Raw genomic sequence first — 26,319 nt, 5'->3', positions numbered from 1 at the left:
TGCATTCAAGTCATAGTTCTTACACATACTGACAGGCGACCCAGTGCAAATCCCTTAAACTCTCAGTGCTGGAGGGCAGCGGTACCAAACGCAAATAAAAAGAAATCCCTGCTGGCAGCAGATTGCCTTGGAAAACCACTGTTTCATGTTATCAATATCGTGTCATATTTTTTTATTTTGTTAAATATTCCTTAATGACATTTTGATCTAGTTCAGTTGCACCTGAGCTGTGGTCGGCTACATATTTGCCTCCTCCACTCTGGGTAACTTCTAAAACTATAAATTGCAGAGAAAAACACCAGTCTGTGCTGTCGGCTGACTCTCCACCTGGGCACTCCCTATGCCAGTGAATGCCAAGGTGCAGTCCTATCCCCTCCCCACAATCCCAAGAAATGGTACCATAGAGCCTCGGCAGACCCAGGAGGCCACTGCCTTCCAGTGAAGATGCTCACAGAGTCTGGTCAGGGTTTCAGGGCTTTTCCTCACTGCTTTGGTCACCCCAAATTTCACCTTTTTAATTCATGTTATTTAAAAACAAGGGGATACAAAGTCCCCTTCTCTGTTGCTAGAGAGGGAGAGGGAGAGGGGCTGCTGGAAACCCATGATCTATGCAGCTGCCATTCAACGGCTTTGGGATTGGGGGTGAGAGGGGATTGGTTTTCGTGCAGTGATGTTGTTTTTCACAAGAGCCAGGACTACTACAGTGCCCAAAGGACCAGAGAACCCAGGGAGCACCTCAGAGTCCATCTAATCCAAGGCTATCATTTTACAGATGGGAAAACTGAGGCCTAAGGCAGGAGCCTAAGATCACTCAGAGAGAAAGCGACAGTGTAAGAATTTAAATCCAGGTTCTCAGGTTCAAGTGACAATGTTCTTTCTACTTTGTTGTTTAGTCATTTCAGTCATTTCCAACCATCTGTGATCCTAATTGGAGTTCTCTTGGCAGAGATACTGGAGCGATTGCCCATTTCCTTCTTCAACACATTTTACAGATGAGGAAACTGAGGCAGACAGGGTGAAGGGACTTGTCCAGGGTCACACAGCTGAGAAGTGTCTGGGGCTGGATTTGAACTCATGAAGATGAGGCTTCCTGACTCCAAGTCTGGGCACCACGGCGCCCCCCAGTGGTGTGCCTAAATCCGGCTCTGCCATTGCCCAGCCTGAGGAGTGGGATCATGGTGTGGGCTTCCCAGACGTAGCCTCTGCCTGGCTTTCCATGACTTCGCCGCTTCCAGGAGAAGCCAAACCTTGAAATAAATGGGGAGGACCCTGGGTCAAGAGCTTCTGGAACGGTGGCCGATGTGGACAAGACAGATGAGAACATGCTGGGAGACGATGGAAACCGTCTCCATTCTGGCGTCTCCTCCCTCTCCCAGGTGCAGAGGGAAGATGAGCCGTGTTGGGGAGAGGCTGCCCAGCACTGGTTGGGATGGGGTTTTCCAAAAGGGAGTTTGGGGGCCCAGAGCTTCCGCCTCCCTGGAATCAAATTGGAATCGGATGGAAAATCAAGAATTTGTGTCAGTGAGGTGGCCCAGCAGAGAGCCCTGAACTCGGTCAGGAAAAGCAGCCGACCAAGCGGGGCCCCGGCAAGTGCCAGAGCTTGTCTCCCTCACCTGGGTGATGTAACAGCCTCAGTAGCGGGTCAGGGATCCGTGAAAAGCATCATAAAGAACCACCAAAAGGGGGAGAGAGAGAAGAAAGAGACAGAAGAAGAAAGACAGAGAAGAGAGAGAAGAGAGAAAGAAGAGAGAAGAGAGAGAGAGAAGAGAGAAGAGACAGAGAAAGAAAAGAAAGAGAGAAAGAGAGAGAGAGAGAGAGAGAGGAAAGGGAGAGAGGGAGAGAGAGAGAGAGAGAGAAGAAGAAGAAAAAAAGAATAGAAGACAGAGATGAAAGACAGACAGACACAGAAGAGAAAGAGACAGGAGAGAGACAAGACAAAGAAGAAAAGAGGAGATAAGAGAGAGAGAGAGGAGGAGAGAGGAGAAGATGGAGGAAAAAGAGAGAGAGAGAAAAGAAAGAGAGACAGACAGAGACAGATACAAAGAGAGAAGAAGAAGAGAGACAGAGAAGAGAAGAAAAGGAGAGAAGGAAGAGAGAGAGAGAGAGAGGAGAGAAAGAGGAAGAAGAGAGAGAAGAGCAGAAGAAGAGAGAGAAGAGAGAGAGAACAGAGAGAAAGAGACAGGAGAGAGAAGAGAAGAGAGAGAGAGGAGAGAAGGGAAGAGAGGAAGAGAGAGAGACAGAAGAGACAGAGACAGAGAAAGAGAGAGAGGAGGAGAGAGAGAGAGAGAGAGAGAGAGAGAGGACAGAGAGACAGAGAGAGACAAGACAAGAGAGACAGAACAGACAGAGAGAGAGAGAGAGAGAGAGAGAGAGAGGAAAGAAGAGAGAGAGAGAATGAGAAAGAAAAGAGAGAGAGAGAAGAGAGAGACAGAGAAGACAGGAGAGACAGAGAAGAGAGAAGAGACAAAAGAAGAGAAGAGAAGAGAAGAAGAGAGAGAAGAGAAGAGAGAAGAGAGAGAGAGAGGAGAGGGAGAGAGAGAGAGGAGAGAAGGAGAGAAGAGAAGAGAATGAGAAGACAGAACAGAGAGAGAGAAGAGAGAAGGAGAGAGACAGAGAAAAGAGAAAGGGAAAGAAAAGAGAAAGAGAGAGGAGAGAGAAAGAGAGAAGAGAGTAGAAGAGACAGAAAGAGAAAGAAAAAGAGAGAGAGAGAGAGAAGAGAGAGAGGAGAGAGGAGAGAGAAGAGAGAGAAAGGAGAAAGTAAGTTGAGAGAGAAGAAGAGAAAGAGAGAGAGAGACAGACAAGAGAGAAGAGAAGAGAGAGAGAGAAGAGAGAGAGAGAGGAAGAGAGAGAGAGAGAGAGACAGAGGTAGAAGGAGAGAAAGAGACAGAGAGAGAAAGAAGAGAAAGGACAGAAGAGAGAGAGAGACAGGGAGAAGAGAGAAGAGAGAAGGCAGAGAGAAGAGACAGAGGAGAGAGAAGAGAGCAGAAGGGCAGGAGAGAGAGGAGAGGAAGAGAGAAGAGAGAGAGAGAGCAGAGAGAGAGAGAGAGAGAGGAGAGAGAGAAGAAGAGAAGAGGAAGACAGAGAAGAGAGGAGAGAAGAGAGAGAGAGAGAAGAGACAGAGAGAAGAGAGGACAGAGAGAGACTGAAGATGAGAGAGACAGAGAGAGGGACAGAGAAACCAGAGACAGACAGAAAGAGAGAGAGAGAGAAGAGAGAAGGAAGGGAAAAGAGAAAGATAGAGAGAGAAGAAGAAGAGAAGAATGGAGAGAGATGGGTCAGAGAAGAAGAAAGAGACATTTAAGAAATAAACAGGAATGCCAAGTGAAGAATATAAAGAAACATATACAGAGTTATTTATAGGGAGGGGGAAAGGTCGGACATCGAACTATTTGTAATATGTAATTTTGAAAATTAAACTGAGGGAGAGAGCCCTGACCCAGCACCCCAGGGAGCAGAGCGGACGATTCCGGGCACAGAGACCGTTGCTCCCTAGTTTCAGATACCGGCAAAGAGATGTCACCATCAGGCCCCCAGAGCGTGAAAGGGGAAAACTTCAATGAAAAACTCAACAGGAACCCAGGAGATTAAAAAAAAAAAAAAAAGCACGGCAGGGCCTTTTAGGGACCTTGAAAGACTGCGTTTTCTCAAGAACTTTTTCCGTGGGGTTTTCCTCTTCCTCTCAATCAGGGCAAGATTTGTTTACAGCGAGGGCCTAATTAAGAATGCTGGCCAGGAGGAGGCCGGGATCTGGAGACCCCCCGATCTTTCCCCCTGTTGTTTGTTTATTGGTTTAATTTTCCCCGAAAGTAAAAAGACACTTTGAAATGCAGCGTGCCATCGGTGACGTGCTCCCACACAGTGCAGACGCCAGCCCCTGACACTTTCCAGGCTGCCCTGGCTCCCAGACCGGACCCACAGCCACTTGCTTCCCCCTGGTCTGATTACCAGCCAGGATAAACATGCAGCGGACCGGAACAACGCCCGGGACACAGCCCGGAGCCAGCTGCCAACCAGGCCCACAAGCGACAGCTTGACGTAGACATCTTGGGTCCGGGAAAACTCGCCCACCCTCATCCCGAGGCTGTCAACAGAGAAGGAGGCGCCACTTTCAATAACCTCCTGCGGAGGACCAGGGGAAGGCGGGCCAGACTCCTGGAGGGGAGACCTTTGGGATTCCCTGAGACGGGAAGAGGACAACTGTCGGTTTGTTTTAAGAGGAAATTTTAAAGTGGCCAAAGTGGGGTCCTTGGGCCATCTCGGATGGCTAAGGGGATGCTGGAGGAGGAGGTCCTCAAGTTCATTCAATCCAATCCAACAATACAAAGCACCTACTATGTGCTTTGCTACACGGGATAAATTAGGATACAAAGACAGAAACAAAATAACTCAAACCCTCAAGAAGCTTCTGTTCTACTGGAAGGAATGGAATATACCCATGTAAGCCAATTGACCATCAATCAATAAGCATTTATTAAATGCTTACTGTGTGCTGGCTTCTGGTAATGGCAATAGCAAAAATGAGCCAGGCTCTGCTTTCATGGAAAGGCTTATAATCTAGCAGGGGACAAGGAGGGGCCAGGGTAACGTGGACAAAGGGGATTTAGACCCTAATAGTCCAAGGCCTCAAAATAGAAAAATAAAATATGGGGGATGAGAAGGACAAAGGATAATATGGGTAGTGGGATTTAGACCCTATTAGCCCAGGACCTCAAAATAGAAAAATAAAATATCTCCACAGTAATTCCCAGGAATAGGTCACAGGCCTATGGGAAGGACAGGCCTATGAAAGTGTAGACATCATGGAAATGTTGGAGCAAATATGGAGGTGTATGAGGAAGTGGGGGCTGGTGCAGGAAGCTCTGAAGGGACCAGCCCATGATGGGATTCCAATTACCCTTGAGGCGAGGGGAAATGTCCTCAGAGCTGTGCTGAAGTGGAATGGGCTCCTTGGGGAGGTAGTGGGACCCCACTCCGTGGAGGTCTCAAGCAAAGCTTGGATGAACTCAACAGACCAAGCTGGGGCTTGGACCCAGGTCCTCCGACACAAGCTTCCCCATTCCGGTCTCACCATCCAGAGCTGAGAAGGACCGTGCTCCTCACTTAGCAGACGAGGAAACTGAGGGCAAAGGGTGCATCGTCAAGGGGCAGGAGCCCCTCTCATTGTCAGGTGCTTGGCGGCCCACAGCTCACAGCAAGTTTTGAAAGAGGGAGGGAGGGAAGGAGCCTGGAAATAGTCCCAACTCAAACATCTGCAGGGAGAGAAGATGACGCCATGGTTTAACAGCAAGGAATGACTTTCTCCCTTCTTCTTGGGAAACATCTGGGACGTTCTCTTCTCCATCTCCACTCCCTATCCCCAACACTCACTCCCCCAAAAGGACTGTTGGCTGACCGTCCGTTAGGGAAAACTGGAACACCTGCGAGCCAGGGAAGGTGACTCAACGTTGTTCTTCTGGAAAGCTGGTCCTTTTTTCTCGGAGGGGGAGGTTTCCCCTTCCTTCTCTTTTTTCCATTGGAGCAAGACTGGGTCTGAGAAAGTCTCGTCTGTCTGACACACATCCTTGCCCTTCCCGAGACTCCCCGAGTTGGAAGGTCTTTAGGAAGCCCACCTGTCCAGCCTCTGCCTGAGCGACGTGGCTGACAGCTCACACCCCCAAGCCAGGAGAGCCTTGGGCCGCTATCAGGAAAGGAGACTCGACAGCTCGCCTCCACCAGGAGCGGGAAGGCTCGACAGCCCCTCTCTGTGGCTAACCGAGCCCGTCTGGTTAGCTCAGGTCTAGTTCCTCTGTGTCTGGCTCCTGAAGATGGAACACAGCTGGTAAAGTGCCATTAAGACTCTGAGAAGCCACTGCAATCATTATCCCTATTTTACTGAAAAGGAAACTGAGGCTGACAGAAGTTGTGACTTGCCCAGAATCATGTGGACAAGAGAGTTGGAGACAGCATCTGGAGGCAGGAGGGCCTGAATTCCAATGCAGGCTCAGATACTTGCTTTCTGTGAGACCCTGAGCAAATCAGTTAAGTTCTGCCTCAGTTTCCCCATCTGTAAAATGCCCCATAGGTTGTTGATCGAATGAGATCATAGTTGTAAAGCACTTAGCACAGAGCCTGGCACACAGTAGGTGCTCCATAAATGCTATTATCATTATTATGTTCTCCATTATCCAGCAGATCTAGATTGTGGGAGGTTGTCCCTTGGAACTTTCTTCCTTCTTTCCCTGTAATAGGCCCTGGCTCCTTCCAAACTTTCTATTTTAAGGAGACCCCCCCCTCAGGTCAGCCAGGTCCTCCTTCCTCTCCGGACTGTTCACTTCTCTGCCGTGTCCCATTCCAGGCCACCTTTTTTCCTCTCCCTCCCTCCAATCCCACCCACCTCTTTTCAGTCTCCTTTTACTTTTTGTTTAGTCTATTAGCAGGGAGAGCAGAAGCTGCCTTGCATTTCTCTATTTATATTTACCACACCTGGCAAATAGTGAGCACTTTGGTAGTTAGAGAAGCTCTCACTCTTCCCTCCAGCACACTGGATTTGGAGTCTCAAGACCTGGGTTCAAATAGCAGCAGATATAGGGGGTGATGCTATGGGATGAACGGCAAAGCCCTGTGATCCTTGGGATGAACCAGGAGGGTCGATAAAAATGGAGGCGATGGCAGGATCATCACTGGAAAGGGCCTTAAAGGACATTAAGTCAAATACTTAAAGGTTACAGATAAGGAAACTGAGTCACAAAGATCTGACATGATGTTCCTGGGGTTGCACAGCCAGGAGACTTTGGAGTAGGAATTCCCACTGGGATCTCCTTGACTCCAGGAGCAGAAGCCAGCTTCCTTCACTCTCTGCACCAGAGCCATTGGCGTCTGTGGCAATGTTAGGTCCAAGAATTAAGGGGTAGAGTGGGAGAAGACCAGGGACAACTGGCGGAGCATAGGGTCATGACTCCGGAGCTGGAGGAGGTCACAGAAACCAGCTAGATGAGGAAACTGAGGCCCAAAGAAAAATGGCTAACAGTAAGCATCAGAAGAGAGATTTGAATCCAGGACTCTTTGTCCATAAGATCCTCGAGGCAGGAACGTGGCTTATCTAAGCTTTGTCACAGGCTTTAAATCAGTAACAATTTTCTTGCTGGCCCTCATAAACGATTAATTGAATTGACTCATTTGCCTCCAAAACACACTTTGCCCTGGACCCAGAAGCTTCAGTTCCAAGTTAGGATCCCTGCCATCCTCCCTGAATCTAGTGCGTGCTGCCCAGTTGGTGCCCAGGGGATTGAGAGGCTGGAACAGGGATGGCAGGAAGGGGCTCAGAGTCCACATCTGTCAAGGGTGACCTTAAGCCAAAGAAGAAGGAGGGCCCTGACCACGGTTCTGAGACCACAAAGCACATGAGTCAGAGGTGTGGAGGAGAGGGACGTGTTGGGCACTTCAGGGTACGGTTTCCATCTTCTCCAACCTCAAAACCAGAAAAGAAGCAAGTAAATGTTCCATCTTCCTGGCCCACCCCGGGAAAAATAGTGGCCGTCTGGCCTTTGGGCTAGCAGCCCTCCTCCCTTGCTCAACATGCGGGGCTTGGAATCAGAGAAGTTCAGCCTCTGCTAATTATCAGAGGTCATTTCAAGCTTCCAGCCTTCAGCGATGTCATCCAAAAAATGAGAGCATTGTCTACACCACCTCCAGCCAGCAGGCTTTGGTTACATGATCTATTATCCAATGACCTCTGGCTCCTAGAATTATCACAGTCCTGCTGCCAATCCCCCATCCCCACCCCCAAAGAGCAGGAAAGGACCCCAGAGACCACTGAGTCCAGCCCTCATACTGCCATCCCCCCACCCCATCCCCAAAGCACAGGGTGTTAGAGCAGGAAAGGACCCCAAAGACCACTGAGTCCAGCCTCACTTTATAGAGTAAGAAAATAAGGCCCAGTGAGGTAACGTCTTAAGATCTCAGGACCAAAGCTCCCAAGCAGGAAGGAAATCTTTCATTTTACAAAAAGGGAAACTGAGACTAGAGAAAGGAAGTTACTTTTCCCAAGGTTTTCTCTTTGGCTAACTGTCAGCTGAGAGAAGGTGCCAGTCGATAAGGACCTCAGTGCCCTGCCTCTCCCAGTGACATTTTGGTAGGGCCTAATGTTGGAAGACCAAGTGGTAAGAGGGATTTGGGGCTACCCAGCTCCTGTAAGGTAGAAAAGGGCCATTTTCTGCTATGTAAAGGGAAAACCTCCCCAAATGGCTAGAGCTGAGATTTTAGGATTGTTTTTTCCTCACATTTCAGAAAACTGGCCTTTGCTTTGCATCTAAGGGTTGCCAATCTGTGTTTTAAACAAATAATTCCAGGTGACTCTTGTTAAGAAATCTCAGGGGTCCCCAGCACTCTCTCAAACTCTATGTTACCGTGGGAGTGCCTTTAGGAGAGTCTCCTTACCTGGAATTCCCTACACTTCAGAAGTCATCGACTGAATCCAAAAAGGGAAATGAAAGACCAGAGATCCCAACTGACTGATTTTTTCCAAGGCAACATGGCCAAAATGGTGGCCCCTTTCCTTCCTCCAACCTCCTGCCTGTGAGCCCAGAGGCTCCTACTGGAGGCTGCCTCCCCTGACATCTATCTCCTGTAGCCCCCACAAGGAGAAGGCACAGAGAGGAAGAAGTCTAAACCCCACAAACACAGTCTCAGATCTCAAGGCCTTATGGCTCCATAACAACTCTGAGCAAACAAGCCCATGTGGCCATCAATGGGAGCTCTGTGCCCAAAACAAGGAGTACGAAACAAACAAGCTCATACAAAGATATAGTTGACTGTATGTGATTCAGGAAATTTAATTATGGTTTCTATAGTAACTAAATCATAGGGGGTTGGCTTTCATGCCTTCACATATATGGGGTGAGTAGAGTCTGACAAGGCTCTGAGCTCCAGGAGAAATGGGGTGTCCTGCCTAAATAGTTTTAGGAATTTTTTAGGGAAACTGTTTTTTTCCAGAAATTTTTTCAGCTTAAAGAAAAATAACAGTGAGACAAAGAAAAAGAGAGAAAGGAAGGCAGGAAGGAAGGCAGGAAGGCAGGAAGGCAGGAAGGCAGGAAGGCAGGAAGGAAGGAAGGAAGGAAGGAAGGAAGGAAGGAAGGAAGGAAGGAAGGAAGGAATAGGAAGAGAGAGACCAAAAAGAGTCCAAAATAGAGGAAGCTTCCCTGACTAGAAATCAGCCCACTTGTGCCTAGTGGAACAACTGAGCTCTGCCTCAGATGGGCTTGAGTCTGCCTTGGTGCCTCAGCTTGGGACCAGTCGGAGCGTTCTCTCAGATGCTCCATGGGCACTTCCCAGCTTGCACTTGTAGCTGGAGCCTCTGCTCAGACCCTGGCCCGGTAGGGTGGGGGATAACGGAGGCTATCTCAAGGCTGGTCCCTCTGGCTAAGCCTCCCCCAACCTACTTCTGTGCCCACCTTGTTTCCCAGTCCTCCTTTGCACCGTTTCTCCTCACCCTGCCCTGAGCTTGAGCTAAACTCCCTCCCAGCTTGCATGAACCCCCAGGGCAAGGTCCCCGGGCCCGGCCGGGCAGACTTCTCCAGCTCTCCCTGGTTTGGGCTGCCTCAGACAGGGCTCCTGGCTTCCCCTCTCCTCCCCCCCCCCCCAACCATTCCTGAATCACTCTTTAGGCTGCAAACATCTGAGAAAGAGCTTGGCCCTGCAGGACACAGAGAAGCCATTCACCCTGGGGGGATTTCAGGAGCCTGGGCTGGCAGACGGGGGCTGGTTAACCTCAGATAATCCTCAGCCAGCCCCCCTCCTCCCCACCCTCCCTCCCCAGCACTCCTTCCCCTCTCCCCAAATCGAGCTCTTTGACTCGAGAGTTAAGTGATGCGCTAACAGGGGCCCCTCCTGTGACAGCGGGATTAGCCTGGGAAATGTGGATGGCAAGGCCCAGGGCTCCCAGCAGATTTAGGGGCTTAATGGAGCACTTAGGAGTTCAGCCTCCATCCAGGCTGCAGGATGTTCACCGCCTTCTCCTTACTCCGAAACAGATGAGCGCAGGCCTCTGGGGGAGCCGGGGAAGGCTTTGGCAGGGCTGCAGGAAGCCCCATCTTGGCCGCCCTCCCTCCCCCAGGCCTGCCATTTTGGATTAATAAGTGGAAACCCTTCATCTGAAGGTGGAGTTTCTTCCCAGCCCTCCATTTGGGCACTGAGCACTTTGGAACAGCCACTTTCCACGTCTTGTTCTCCGAGATGTCTTGGTCAATTAGTGCAATGTCACGGCCATGGCTTATTGTAACTCCAGCTGTGAGCTGTTAATAATAAACTCACCCACAGGACCATCCTGCCATATGGTTGATGGTCAATCAAGGCTGAAATATGTATTGCGGGGAAGGGGGAGTAAAACGCTCCTGTCAACAGTAAGTGAGTGGAGGTCATTGGATACGGTGCTGGCTCATGACAACGAGGTTCTTGTCCCGGGTCCTGGCTCTTGGAGCCCACATGTGGATCCTGGGACTCGGAAGGGGTGCGAACGCAGTGCCCCAGCTGGAATCAAAAGTCAGCTAGACAAAATATGGGATGAGGGGAAGGGGGGAAGAGAGAGCGCAGGGATGTGGGGGAAAAAACGTTGCTCAGCTTCTTCACTGGGGAAAGACTCCAGCGGCATGCTGGTCATGTCTGGGTAGGGCAGGCCACGTTTCATTCATTGGGGGCTTTGAGGCAAATGAAAACAATGAGAGAAGAGGGGAAATTAACTCATTTGGTTTTCTCTAATTAAATTTGTCTTTAAGATCTGAATTTTTATTCTTTTCTATCATGGCAAAAAAGCTCCGTGTGTCCCAAGGTCCAGAGGGGTCACACTCATTCCCAAATTAGAATATAATTGGGAATTGTTTAACAAAATAGATAAAAATACAATTAAATATAATGATAATTTGCAGTTTTCTAAATTATTGGCAGATTGGTTTTTATTTGGTCCGGCCCCCATTTACATCTATATGTATGTAGACGGTACATGCAGAATTGTCTATACATTGTCTCCCCCCCCCCCCCCCCCCCGCCCCGTCAGACTTAACTATTTATAGGTGTGGTCTGTTTTTGCCTTTCTTTGTACTTCTAGTACTTAGCACAGTGCCTTGCATTCACAAAGTGCTTAATAAATGCTTTTTAAGTGACCCTGCCCCCAACCACTGGGCTGGTTAATAAGTATTATCCAGGTGATATGTGTTCAATTTTAAAAGTTAAAGCTGAAAAGTAAATGAAAGGGCATGTCTAATAGTTACATTTTACAGATCAGGAAACTGAGGCACAAGGAATGGGAGTGACTGCCCGGGGTCAGAGACCTACTTCATAGCATGAATAGACCTCCGGGCTCTCTAAAGCTGGACTCTGTCCCCTGCCAGAAGCTTGACTTCTGACATCCCTCTTTCGGTCCATAATAGTTTTTCCTCCCACTTGAGCTGAGCCTTGACAGAATCAAGACCTGCTTGAAGGGGGGACAAAAGGAGAGAGAGCCCTCCAGACAGGAAGGAAAGCCCAGACAAGGGCAGCTTCAGTCCATCCCGACATACAGGGCAGCGCCTTACACATAGCATACTAAATCTGAAGCTGGGAGGCACTAAGCCCACCAAAAAGTCATTCTACAAATAGGGAAACTGAGGCCCACAGAGATTAAATTGCTTTTCTAATATCACAGAGATTTTAATTGTCAGAGGGGGAATTTGAACCCCATCTCCTTGTTGCCATAGCCCTTTCCTAATACCTATTAGATGCTCAATAAACTTTTGTGGGATTCATTTAATTCTTCCCTAAACCAGATAATCCCCATCATCTCCCAGAAAGTGCCTGTTTTCGAGGAGAGAAGGGCCCTGTTCTTGCTGCCATCACCCTGGCCTAGAGAGGGACGGGGAGCTCTGATTTATGTCTTCCCCATTCAAACCAGAGACTTTCTTCTAATCTCCCTTCAGCCAGGGGAGAGGCAGCCCAGCCCATTCAGAGGCCCCAAGTCCTGTTTACATGTGCTGGAGCCTGGTTTGATTACTTCATAATTAGAAGCACAGAGTTTACAATGGATTACCTGAAGACGTGAGGGCCCCCGGAGGGTCCTCCCAATAAGGGAAGCTTTATTTGTGGTTCCCTTTTGCCAATGGGGGACAAAATGCCCCCCTCTCCTTCCTGCCGTGGACTTTCTGGAATTCCCTTGTTACCGACACATGGGACTCTGGGAAAGCCATAGCTGACCACCAGGCAACCTGGGGACTTAATGCACATGGACATCTTCCATGAGAATGGGCCACGGACCTGCCCACCATCTCCCTGGGACAAAAAGAAGCCAAATGTATCCTCAGCAAACTTAAAGACTTTGCTCAGTGGATTGAGCCAAGTATATTGCCCTAAAACAGTGGATAGACTTAGTTCAAATCTGCATGGATAGTGCTGAGCCTGAAATCAGGGAGACTCGCTTTCCTGAGTTTAAATCTGGCCTCAGACACTTCCTAGCTGCGTGCTCCTGGTCAAATCTGTTTGTCTCAGTTTCCTTAACTGTAAAATGTGCAGGACAATGGAATGGCAAACCAGGCCAGTATCTCCACCAAGAAAACCCCAAGAGCAATTCAAGCCTGAGTTAAATTCCTTCCCTCGATGAGCCCCTCCTCATCTTCCAGTTGACCTCTCAGGATTTAAGGGCCTTAGAGGTAACTGAATCCAACCCCCTCATTTTGCAGGTAAGAAAAGGGAAACCCAGAGGGGTTAAATAACTTTTCCAAAGTCACACAGTCTATTAATGGTGGACCCAGGTCTTCAGTCTCCAGTTCTTGAATTCTTTCACTTACATCACTCTACACAACAACAAAGGTCAATGGGGATGGATAGCCAGGGGCTGAGAGGGTGAAAATAGGTTTTGTGTAGCTTCCAGTGGGTTCTTCAGCCCCAAACATGTAGGAATAAAGTTACCCAAAGCCTTCAGATTCACAGTTTGGCCCCTCTACCCTCCTGTCCCTTCCCCAGGGTATGACATGGTCTCAACAGCCCCAGAAGCAGATTGGGTCCTATCCAGAAAGGTTTTAGCTGCCACTCCTGGAGGAGGATGTGTTTGCAGACGTTTACAAACACATACATGGGTTTCCTGTCAACTGGCAAGACGACTCAACACAAGACCAGTTTGATCATTCTTTGTGATCCAGGAAACTCCTTTAGATTAAGGTGGGGGAAAGGAGGCAAAGCCCCCCTCAACTCTCACAGGACTGGCTAAATAACTTGTATTTCTTTCAAGGTTTGCCAAACACAATCCTCCCAACAAGCCTGTGATGAGAGCCATGTAAGCATCATTATCCCCATTTTGCTGATGAAGAAACTGAAGCTGAGAAGCTAATGGATTTGTCCATGTTCACCCAACCAATAAGGAAGCTCTCCAACACTCCCTCCAGTGTAAATTCAAAGGCTCTGAACTACAAGCAAGGTGGCTAGAAACAGAATCTCCGTCTGCCACAAGTTATAAATGATCCCCGGCTTTGGTTTAAAGATCCTTCAGTCTAAGAGGACCCCAAGGCAACCCATTCAACTAACAGTGTTTAGGTGTTTGGGGAAGGGGAAGGGGAAAGGAAAGGGGGAAGGAGAAGGGGAAGAGAAGGAAAAAGAAAGAGGAAGGGGAAGAGAAGGAAAAAGAAAGAGGAAGGGAAAGGGAAGGGCAGAGGAAGGGGAAAGGGGAAGGGGAAGGGAAAGGGGAAGAGGAAGGGAAGGGAGCCAACCCCTAAGGTCCTCTCCAGGCTAGATAGAGTCTTCCCTTCACAAGCTGCATGTAAAACCATGAATTAATTCATCCTTAGCTGGTGTCCATGAGCAGCTTGCAGCTCTTGTCTGCCCCCTGGAGGAGCCTTCCCCTTGCTCCAATCTGAAGGTTAGGGGTCTGCATTTCCCAGGGGCTTCTGGCCCCACGTTTGCACTGTCACCCACCCTCCCTGCTTCATGATGTCAGCCATCTGTGGCCACCTGACTCCCCATCAGCCCCTTCCCACCGCCAGCTTTATTTTCCTTCTTTCTTGGCTCATTGAAACTGTGACCAAATCCTGACTTCTGCAAACAGGCAACGAAATGTTTCTTTCAGGGCTAATTATTTTGCTGCCTGAGAGATCGCAGCACCCACAAAAGCCATTGACATAGAAAGGGGGATGTGAAATGAAAGCGTATCCCCTTCCTCATCAAAGCTCGAGCTCAGGCCCTGGGCCACCTGACAGAAAGCCGGACCCGGCCTGGCTTGGCTCAGCCAAAGTGACAGGGCGGGTGGCGGCCCTCGGGCTCCCTGCAGGATGGGCTGATGGACAAGCGGGATGGGGGCTCAGGCTCAGTTCATGGAGTCTCCCTGCACAGGCCCTTTCCCGAGGGCTGCCAAGGCAGGGAGGGTGAAGCCCAGCTCCCATCAAAGGCCCCACTTTGCCCCAATTCCCAGAGACACTAAACAGATTTCAGCAGGCACAGAATAAATAATGAGATCATTCTGCGAGGGATCAGCCTCAGAAAATGAGAATGTAAACACCAGGCCGCGGCCAAACTAAAATATATTTCTGTAAGGAGGAGAGGAGCGGCCCCATGTATAAACAACACACAAAGGATAAACTTCTCCTCCATTGCGAGTGTGTTTGGGATGCACAGAGTTTAAACAACTGCATGTATGTTTAGAACTCCAAAAACACACGTATAAAATAGTCAGCACTTGATATAATGGAAAAGTCTTCATCTAGACATTTTCTTCTAGACTCCTCTGCTCTATAGAATGTTTACACATGTGGCCACTGTGGCTGGAAATCAAATGACCCGGAGCAAGTTCTCTTCAGTCATGGACAATTTTCAGTGCCCGTAAAGAATTAAGTGAAGAGGCCTTGGGAAATGGTGAATGGAAATGGAGGGGGCGGAGAGGGAGGAGAAAAAGGAAGAAGAAGAAGAGGATGAGTGAGAAGAGGAGGAAGAGGAAGAAAAGAGAAGAGGAGGAGGAGGAAGGGAAGGGAAAGGAGGGAAAGAGGAGGAGAGGAAGAAAAGAAAGAGAAAGGAAAGAAGGAAGAAAAGGAAAGAGGAGAAAGAGAAAGAAAAGGGTGGAGGAAGGGGAAAGAAAAGGGAGAAAGAAGAGGAGAAGAAGCAGGAAGAATGGAGGGAGATGAAGAGAAGAGAGGCAAAGAGGAGGAGAAAAAGGAGAAGGGAAAGGAAAGGGGAAGAAAAGAAGGAGAAAAAGGAAGAAGAGAAGCAGGCAGAAGAGAAGGAAGAGAAGAAAGAAAAGAAGGAGAAAAAGAGGAAGAAGAAAGAGGAGGAAAAGGAAGAGAGGAAAGGGAAGGAGGAGGAAGAGAAAAGAAGGGAGGAGGAAGAGGGGTGGAAGGAAGAGGAAAAGGAGAAGGAAGAGAAGCAGCAGAAAGAAGAGGAAGAAGATGAAAACACAGAAGAAGAAGGAGAAAGCAGAGAAGAAAAAGGAAAAGTAAGAAGTAGAAGAAAATTGCCAAATAAATATCCCCAAATCTGATATGATTTTCTCCCTTCGTGCAAAGAAAGAAGCTTTCTGCTTTTGTAGATGTGAGATATTTGAAAAAGGAAAAGGGAAGGGGATGGGGAGGGACGGAGAAGGGAGCCCGTCTCTGAACACCAGAGGCTCTGTCAGAAAGTGCCTCGATGAGGATTCCAGAAACCCAAGACATAAAGGGGGCATTGTCTTCCAACTTTGCAACCACAGGTAGTTGGGCCATGTGTTCAGTGTGTCCACAAGTGATTTTTTTCCTTCTTTTATCCACAGTTTCAATTTTTAATACCCCCTGGGTTAGGAAAATCCTAAAATCCAAAAGGATGTGGTCAAAAGTGCAGCGTTTAGGCACCTACAGAATAGATCCCGGGTGCAGAGGAACACGCCAGCCTGGGGTGAAAGGTTCCGTGAGGGGCCCCCGAAGCTTGGCTTGGGCCACACTGGCCGCGAGTTCTCATGGCCCCAGCCTCCCTCTGGTTGGGAAACCTTCGTCGCTCCTCAGTACCAGGGAGGAATCCATGCCCTTTGGCACATGCTGTTAATATCGCTGCTGGTCTGTTTATTTTCCCCTTCTCTTTATCAGGGTCTCGGCATCACGAATCCAATAAATGTCAGTCTGGGCCTAAATTACACATTCATGAATTCATGGCTGTTCCCGCTGCCAGTTTTCAGCCACTTCTGGGCAAATTGTCACACACAGCGAGACAGACTCGTCCGCAGCCACGTCCCCGGGGAAGCGGCGGTAACATTTATTGGGTCACATCAAATTGGACCAGAAAGATGCACTCTAGTAACAATCTTGCGCTGACAAGAGCCGGGAGGATTTATGATTCGACGACTTCTCCCATTTTCTAGTCTGATAGCGTTGAAACGGAGAAATCTTTGAAGCTTCTGCTCAGGGCTGTTCCCATAGTACAGGGACAGAGCCTGCCCCGGGCTGGCACCGAACACTGCCCTCCCATCACTGGCCACCTTGCGGTGGCCCCGTGTTGTCCCTCGCCCGACCACCCAGCCCTCACCAACTCCCGTCATTTCTCCATTCTCTCCCTACCCTTTGCCCTTCTGACTTTTCACCAGCTGCCCCTTAGCTCAGGCCCTTGGTCCCTCAGTCTTCCAGTCTCTCCTGCAAACGACCGCCAAAGGGGCTTTTCCTCAGCACAGAACTTAGCAAGTCACTCTCCTATCCTGGAATCAAGTAGAAACGTCTCTATTTAAACCTCTGAAGAGGTTCTAGGTGGTGCAAAGGATAGAGCACTGGGCCTAAAGTCAGGAAAGCCTGAGTTCAAATTCAACCTCAGATATTTGCTAGCTGTGGGACTCTGGGCCAGTCACTTCCAAACACTACTTATCTTTCAGGGTTGTTCCAAATATCAAGACAAGATTTGTTAAGCACCTGGCACACAGTAGGCATTTAACAAATTCTTCTTTGCTTTCATCCTTTCTTTCCTTCCCTCTTACCTTCTTCCATTTCTCCTCTCTCCTTCCTTTCATCCTTCCTTTTTCCTTTCTTCCTCCCTCCCTTCTTCTCCCCCTCCTTCTTCCTTCACTTCACCCTCTCTCTTTCTTTTCCCTCCTTCTTTCCTTCTCTCCCTCCAACATCCCTCAATCCTCCTTCCCTCACTCAAGGAATGGCCAGCCCATTCTTTCCTTCCTTCCTCTCTCCCTCTTCCTTCTCCTTTCTTTCTTTTTCTTCCATTCTTTCTTCCCTCTTTCTATTCTTCTCTTTCTCCCAGCCTTTCTTCTTTCCCTCTTTCCATCCTTTTTCTCTTCTTTCCTTCCTTCCTTTCTTTCTCCTTCCCTTTTTTCTTTTTCCCCCACTCTTCCAGCCATCCAAAATGGCCTATATGCACACACACACACACACACACACACACACACACAAACACACACACAAACACACAAAAACACACACATCCCTCCAACTTTTCATCCAATGAATTCTCAAGAACAAAAGAGTGAGAAGAAATAAGAAAAAGAAGAAAAGATGGAGAAAGTCACTTAAAATGATCAACACATGAAGACAATCTGTCCTCTGCAGGGCCCCTACCTCTTCACAAGAGCAGGAGAAGGGCTCCTCTCCATGTTCTGTCAGTCTCACCTCCGTTTTGTGTTCACTAACTTTCCCTTAAGATCGTTCTGTGCATTTGTGGATGTTGTTTTCTCAGTTCTGTTCACTTCACTCCTCCTCTGTTCATGGAGCTCTTTCAGTGCTTCCCTACCACGTCATCATTTCTTACAGCACAGCGCTGCTCCATTGCCTTTTATCTCCCAATGATTTAACCATTCCCCTGGTGGCCAGAGCCACCATAATAATTCCAGCACTTTTTATGGTAGAAAAGAACTGGAAATCAAGTCAATGGCTCGAGCCTATCTAGTGGCCTTCATTCCTCCTCTGGTGAGATGCCCAACAACCTGGGCTTTCCCTATCATCTTCCTTCCCTAGCACCCTGGAAGAACTCTCCATCCTTGCAGTCTCTTCTGCCAATTGGCTGACTCTTCCCAGAGCTTCCATTGAAAGGGGGCATCCAGGCTGACCATGTCTTCATTCCTCTCCACGCTCCTGCACGCTCCTGTGCAGGGACACACACAAACACACACTCAAACACACAAACATACACACACACACACACACATAAACACATACACACACACACACACACACACACACACACACACACCCCTTGCTTCTTAGATTCCTTATCTGGGATATCCTGGAACAAGACCCTCCCTGTTCCTGGCCTTTTCCCTGGGTGGCTCCCATGCCCAGAAGGCTCTCCTCATCTCCTTCTCTTGGCTTCCCTCAGGTCCCTGCTATAAGCCCCCTTCTCTGGGAAGCCTTTCCTAATCCCCCTCTATTCTAGTGCCTTCCCTCTGGATTATCTCCACTTTCTCCTGTACCTCACTTGTTTGGGTATTGCCTTCCCCATGACACTATGAGCTCTTTGAGATCTGGGAGAGCCTTTTACCTCTCTTTGTATGCTTACTGTGCCTAGAACACTGCCTGGTACATAGGAGGCGCTTAATAAATGCTTACGAACTGATTGAGCTGTTGCAAGGTAAGCACCTGGGAGGTAATCATTCTGATTTACAATTATTTCATTTGATCTTCGCAGCAACCTTGGCAAGGAGGTGCGGTTAGGATCCCCATTTTACAGATTTGCAGACGGACAGCAGTTAAGTGACATGTCCAAAGTCATACAGCCAGTAAAAGTCCTGAGGTCTGAGTCCATGTTTTCACTCCTACCAGTCCACAGCTAGAGCCACCCCAACCAATAACATCCCTCAAGTAGTTAAATAACCAGCAGTCAGGCCAGCCACGTCCTTTCCCAGCCTGTCCACCGAGCTGCCAGCTGAACAGAATGAGGGGCAAAGGGCCCTTCCCAGAAGAGGTGGTCCCGCCTCCCTGCCCCCCTCCCAGATGCTGGCCATCCTCCCCGGCAGCACTTTCAATAAGGCGGCCTTTGTGGGGGCTAATCAAGTTTACAATTAGAATCACAAAATGGCAGATTTCTTCACGCTCTTCAAAGCCTCCAGGACAAAGCGGATCGAGGCTGGAGCTCCTAGAAATGCCCACAGCCTGAGAGCTCAGCCCGATTTCCTTCCTCAGAGGCCACCGGCCTTTTTATCCTTCCCGAAAAGGACAGACACCAAGCAGCTGCCTAGCAACCCCCTTTGTCCTCCCTCTCTCCTGGTTCCCCAAAGGGAACAAGGCCCGTATTCAGCCAGTCCGGCTGCCTTGTTTACCGAGATCACCCGCTGGAGATGGCCACTTTGGCCTTAATTCCATTTTAAAAATCCATCCTGTCTCCTGATGGGAGGGAAAGTCGTGTTTCCATGGAAGATGGCGTGGGTTTAAAGGGGGCTTTCAGCTCTCCCGGGTCCCCCAGCCACTCACCAGACATTCTGCAGGATTGCTGGGGACGTCCAGGACACCGACTTGACCTTCCAGTGGTCTGAGGTAGCAAGAAATGAAGCGAGTCTTTTATCCTCGGCACCGGCAGCTTCCAAGGGGTCACTGTCCCCGACCACCTGGGTGGAAATGCAGCGGATTCATCCCCTGCCCAACCACTTCCAGTTATAACCTTTTCCAAGGCGAGGATCTCAGCAGCCCCAAAGATTAGCAGGATTCTCCCCCTCTGCTCTCTACTGTCTGTGCCATAACCGGGAGATGACAATTGCCTTTCCTCCCCTGCATCGGAGTCCCCCACTTAAATATAACCTAACTTCCAGAGAAGGGGAGCACTGGTCAGAGTCCCCAGAGTTTGAGTCAAAGCTGACTAAGAGATTAAAGGACCAAATCCAATAGTTCCTCTATTTTAGCCAAACACACTTTGAGGTAGCTTTTCTCATTCAGAGGCGGGGTCTTGCCTGGGTCACTCACCTCCATCTACCTCTACCTTTGTACCTTTGAATGTGGCCCAGGGAAAAGCTCCAGAATTGGAGCCCATCGGCTGGAGCTATCCTTCCAGCTCTCGGCAGTCTTTCTCCACCGTGTCTCCCCCCATCCACTCCCCAGCCTGCCCTTGGCAGCTTCCTTTGAGGAGCCACCTTCCCCCTCTCCCATTAGAACAGAAGCTCCTTGAAGGCAAAGAGTGTTTTTCCACATTCCCAGTGCTTCCCCTAGTGGGGAAGTGCTTGGGGAATGCTCCACCTGCTTATCTTTCAAGCTGGACCTTTATCTCCCCAGCCAAGAAGGTGAAGTCCTACCTAGTGCATAACAATGTAGCCTTGGCCAAATGCTAATTTGTCTAATCTATCAAATGAGATATCTGTAAAGTGCTCAGCCCAGTGCCTGGCACATAGTAGGTACTATGTGAATGCTTATTCCTTCCCTCTTCAAATATATTCAGTTTTCCAGTGAGATTACTGATTCTTCAAGGGCACTGGCTAAATCTGGTTGATCCTTTTATCTTCAAGAGCCTACTAGTGCCCCACTTCAGAACTATAACTTGATGAACAAAGGTACCTCCAAAAAGTAGAAATTCTTTCCACCGTGTAGAGCATCCCTCCCCTTCACATACGTAAATCAAACTGTCTTTCTATTGCTCACCTTTAGCTAGTCCATCTCTGGACTCTGGGACACTACACCAGATGGCACCCACTGTCCCAAGGATTCCTAGTTTCCTTCAAAGCTCAGCTTGAGCACTGCTTTCCACTTGAGCTCCATCCTGATTCCCAGGCAGTGAACTTATTTATCCAGAATCACCCAGGGGAGAAAGGGCAGAATGAAGATTTGAACCCAGGCCCTCTGCCTCCCAATCCATGCTCTTTCTATCAGATTTTATCCTACACCGTGGAAAAGATCAGACACTTGCCACAACTGACCAACCAACAGGACTCGGGCCCGAATGCGGGCCGTGAACGAGCAAGGTCAGGAAAATCCCTCAGATAATTCAGCCTCGACCCTTTTATCCGACAGGTTGGAGAGCTTGTGAAATCTTAGCTAATTTAGACCCTGAAGACTAGTAATTTCAGACTAGAGTCACTGCTGGATCAATAAATACCAAAATCTTAATAAATCAGAAGACAATGTTTATATCAGTGGACATCCTTTTATTGAGTCGACATCTGGATTTATTGGCCTTAGTTATTACTAAGGAAATATGGGGGGAGAACAAGGGCATACCATGTGATATATGGTTTCTCGTGGTTTGATTTTTAATGGAGACTGTTTTTAATCCCCCAGTCCTGAAATGCTTTCAACCATAGTGTACGTCTTCATAAAAGCCAGAGAACAAACCAAGAGAGCATTTAAAACATTTTTACAATTGATCCACAAAATTGGCATTGGAGGCAGAAGAAAAGGCTTTTCCTAGAGTACATAGGTTCTCCTCTGGCTCCCAGATGCTGAACTATCTTTGTCCAGGAATATCTAGGATCAGAATTCATTAGACCAGGCCCCTTTATTCAAAGGAAAATGAAGGACATGCAGATAGAATGATTAGAAAGACAGAAGGACATTCATGAGTGTGGTCCCCGAATCCAAGAGAATTCTGCCAATTCCTGCGCTTTGCTGCCTCTGAACAACTCCGAATGAGTGTGTTTGAAGGTTTATCCTATGACTGGTGCATTTCCAACAAGCTCCAGTTCCTTCTGTATACTTCAGTAAAGGACTACAAAGCCCCTAACGAATGTGCCCTCTCCAGTGGCAGCTGTGTCAGGAGGAAGACAACTTCCCGGGGCCATTTCCATCCATGCCTTCATTTCCTGGAGCCAGATAAAAATGAGAATTTAGAATGTGCTGAGGAAGCAATAGCATCTTCACAAATGAGTGAATGGGTCCATGCTTCCAAAAAGCCCTGACATCAGATCAAAGCTTGAGGCTTTGTCCTTGATCCCTGAATTCCCAGCTTTGACGAGCAAAATGGCATCAGCTAATCCAGGGGTTTGGAAGCTTTTTGCATCTTGGGTAGTAAGCCTTTCTCTGAATAATATCTTTAAATATGTAGATATAAGACATAGGATTAGAAAGGAAAACAAAAGTAAATGAAAATAAATATGCAGAGTTTTATTTTTTTCCCCATCCAATTTCACCACCTTCCTAAAATGTGTCTATTGACCCTTTGGGGGTCCATGGATTCTAGAGTATCATTCCTGGTTGCATGTTTAGTTAAGAGGTAACACTGATCACCTGACTTCTTCCTCAGATGAGGTCATCTCAGTCACATAGGACAGGATTTGGGAAAACACTTTTATTTAGACCTTGGGTAGGCTGATGAACTTTATACGGTGGCTAGCTCTTCATAAACTTCCTTCCATGTGAACAGCTCTATGTTAGGCACTAGTGAGAAGACAGAAGTAAAACTACAGCTAATATTCATTAGTGTGTGCAATTGTGCACTAGAGTGTACAATTTTTTTTATCATTAGTCTTCTCCTCTCTGCTATCTCCACAGAATAAATACTGGCTAAATGGCACCGGCGACTACTTGGGATAAGAAACTCATTTCTCCATTCTATTCTGGGAGAGAAATATTTGGTCAGAAAAATAAACCTGCTTGATTTGCTCACAAATCATAAAAGAATTATTTATAAAAAGTCAAGATTTGGCTGCTGTTCTGGAGAGAGGCTGCCTGAGACAACTAAATCTGTGTCAAGGCAATCAAGTTGCTAATGAGTGAAGCAGATTAATGTCTGAAAATACCCCCAGAGAGATCAGAGCCTTGAAGATGACAGTTATTGTTTTAGAAGATAGCAAAAGAGCAATATGTTGGGAATTTTGGAAAAAGAACAATAGAGTTAACAAATAACTTCTTAAGCACCTACTACGAGCACTGTTCTACATGATGGAGATTTAAAGACCAGGAAAAACAAAATCCATCATCCTTGACCTCAAGAAGCTTATATGCTACTGAAAAGATACAATATATATGTAGAATATTGTATCTAACATATACTTTAATATATTTAACATGTATGGGACTACCTGCCATCTAGAGGAGGGGATGGAGGGAAGGAGGGGAAAAGTTAGAACAGAAGGTTTTGCAAGTGCCATTGCTGAAAAATTACCCATGCATATGTCTTGTAAATAAAAAGCTATAAAAAATAAAATATAAAAAAATATATTTAAAAAAACAATATATATATGTAAACAAAATAGGGAAGGGAATAAGCATTTATTTAGCACCTATGATGTACCAGACACTGTGCTAAGTGCTTTTTTACAACAATATCTCATCTGATCCTCAAGACTATCCTGGAAGGTAAATGCTGTTACTATCCCTATTTTATAGTTGAGGCAGATGGGGTCAAGAGATTTTCCCAGGGTCACACAGTAAGTGTATGAGACTAAATTTGAACTCAGGCTTTCCTCTCTATCTTTTGCATAAGTTGCCTCTGAAGCAGAAAAAGGAGCTGACAAAACTCCAAATTAAAATGTAGTTGGAAAATATTTAATAAAGAAATATAAGTATAGACACCGGAGGATAAATATAAATATTAATAAAAATATATAATACAACATAGATAATGTTAACTTATGGTTTTCTAAGTCAACATGAGATCTATTTCTATTTGAGGCTGAACACTGCCTTAGAATACACACACTGATTTCTGTTGTTCAGTCATTCAGTCATGTCTGACTATTCACGACTCCATTAGGGTTTTCTTGGCACTTTCTTTTCCAGTTCAATTTACAGAGGAGGAAATCGAGGCAAAATAACTCAAAGTAATTTTTGTGCTAAGGATTTACCAGCCAGCCAGAGATCACGATGGCTGTTTTCCCAATTTAGATTGTAAAAGTAACGACGACATGTTATTGTAGTGATGGAAGATCTGCGATGTCCAAATATCCGGAGCTAAGTCTGCAGAGCCACTGATGAATTCTCTGCTTTGCCCCCCGAGGATAGGAAAATTTTTGCCTTTCTTTGTCTCCATCACTTAGCACAGCGCCTGGCACGCGGTAGGTGCTTAATAAATGCTCATTGCTCTGACCTGACAATTTCATCTCCCAAAAGTTAAAAAAAAAAAAAAAAAAGAAATCTGACCTCAGTCCTGATTAATAGGGAACAGGGAGTCGATGACACAGAAATGGCAGCAGCTTGAGGATTAAATGAAGGTTCTCTCTTGACCACAGGGAATAAGTGAGGGAGAAAAATGTGGGGCAGAGTTAAAATGCTCACCCTGTCCTTTCAGGAAGTCATTTCAAATACTTCAGAAGAAAGATAGATGGACTCGGAGGGAAGACGGCCAAGTTTTTTCAGGGAAGAAAAAAAAGCCATCCTTAAATTAGCTTTGTGAGATTGAGAAAGGAACCGGGTAATGTCGGATCAAACAGAAAGAGTGCTAGGTTTGGAATCAGATGCTCTGGCTTTAAATCCCACTTCTACTACATGATACTCATGGGATGAGTGGGCAAATCACTTGACTGTTCTAGCCTCAGTTTCCTCATGTGTAAATGAGGAAGATGGAGATAAATGTCCACATGCATATATATACATATATATATATATGTTGAGTTGATGTATGTGTGTATATATATGCATACATACATACATATATATTTATATACATATAAAATGTATTTACATCTATACGTGTATACATATATGAGTATGTTTGTGTGTGCATGTATATTATTACATGGGTTGTGTTTACATGTTTGTATTTGACTCCATGTGTGTATACATGTCTATATTTGCGTGTATGTATGCACATGTATACATGTTGGGACCGCTGTATACATACAGATTTTTTAACCTCTGTTTTTTTTTAATTGGATAGTTAGTCAAATTCCCTTCTGATTACCAGGGATTTCTCCCAAGCAGCCTTGTAGCCATTCATATGTCAAAGATAGGGACTGAATCTTAGATTTCATCGATGATCAAAACCCTCAAACGGCTAAATTTCCTTGATTGAGGTCAATAGAAGCATTTTCTGCTCATTATTGCCTTAGAGAGCTGCCCAAAGCACCACCAGTGTCCCACAGCTAGCTTGTAATCAGCCATGGGACTTGAATCTAGCTCTTCTGGACTTCAAGGTCAACACTCATCCACTCTGACCCATTAGTATAATTTCACGTACCAGCTGGAACACTTTTTGGTCCACACCATCAGCAGCCTCTCCTATTATTTGGGCCTTACATAAAATATCTTCCTTAGAGGCTGAAGGGGAAAAAAATGAACTCAATATTCCAGATCCATTTTTGGTATTCCCAGTCATAATGTAAACTGACAACAGTGATATCTATATCATGTTTTGTTGTTTTTTTTTTAATTTGGGCAGAGGTCTGGCCGACTCAATTTGTCTTCTCAATAATGGGCAAGCTTTTCTTAAACCGGAGCTAGACATTTTGTTCTCAGATATCTTAAGGGCCATGAGACTTTTCAAGAGATAGTTTAAAAGTATCTACATTTCCTGCATTTCAACTGAGTGTGAAAATCCAAAAGGCCAGAACCCTCAATGTCAAGCTGAGAGTTCCCTGGGGACCACCCAGGCCACAGTTCCCATCATTAGTTCAGATGGTAATGGACCCTCCCCAGAAAGCTTGGGAAAACAACCCAAGTAACCCAGCTCCCCCCAAGAGAAAAAGGCCTCATTTCTTCATGGCAGATTCACTCCTAATCACATTGCAGGGAACCATTATTAACATCTGGATATTCAAAAAGAGCCACTGAGCTATTATCGAAATACTTTACATCAGCAGCCTCCAACTCAAATGATCTACAGTGTGTATAGGAGGCTGAGGTTCCACCCCCCCCCCTTCCAAGTCAGGAAGAAAAATGAACAATCCCTTGTATTTCACCATTCGTTACACATTTGTTTTTAATCTGAGAAAATTCGCGTCTGTCTGCTGCCCCCGCCGTATCAAAGCCCCAACAACGATAGGGGCTAGCTTCTGCTCTCCCACCACGACTTCCCTTTGAGAACACGATCTTCTGTGAGCAAGATTACTGGGGAAGTTAATTTGTTAGAAACGTCGACCAGTTGGATGTTAAAATGCTGGGCCAGGCTCCCTTCCCCTGCCATTAAGTGCAAAGAGATTAGACAAGAGCATTAGGCCCCCTAAATGACCTCGCCATAAATAGCACCTTTCTCCTCTACAACATTTCCAAAAATTAATCACGATGACTTATGTGGTGCTCATGTGTACAGATTTTTAAAAGCTTTTTAGCCAGTCATCCAAATTTGAAACCATGGGATGACTGTGTCCTCTTAAGAGCAAAGAGCAGCTTAGAACGTCATTTGGTTGGCATTAGGATCGTGTCCCAATCTTTCTATGCCAGGAAAGAGTGAAAGTGAACAGGAATGAATGATAAAGAGAAGTTACAGAAGGGAAGCTGGGGATGGGGAGTTTTGAGGAGAGAAGGAGCAGGTCCCAGAATTACCAGACCTCTTGGTGATGTAAGTGGAGAGTTTGATGGACCC

Source organism: Sarcophilus harrisii, chromosome 5 (genome assembly GCF_902635505.1).
Source record: "Sarcophilus harrisii chromosome 5, mSarHar1.11, whole genome shotgun sequence".
Lineage (NCBI taxonomy): Eukaryota > Metazoa > Chordata > Mammalia > Dasyuromorphia > Dasyuridae > Sarcophilus > Sarcophilus harrisii.
Note: the sequence above shows the minus strand (reverse complement) of the source record.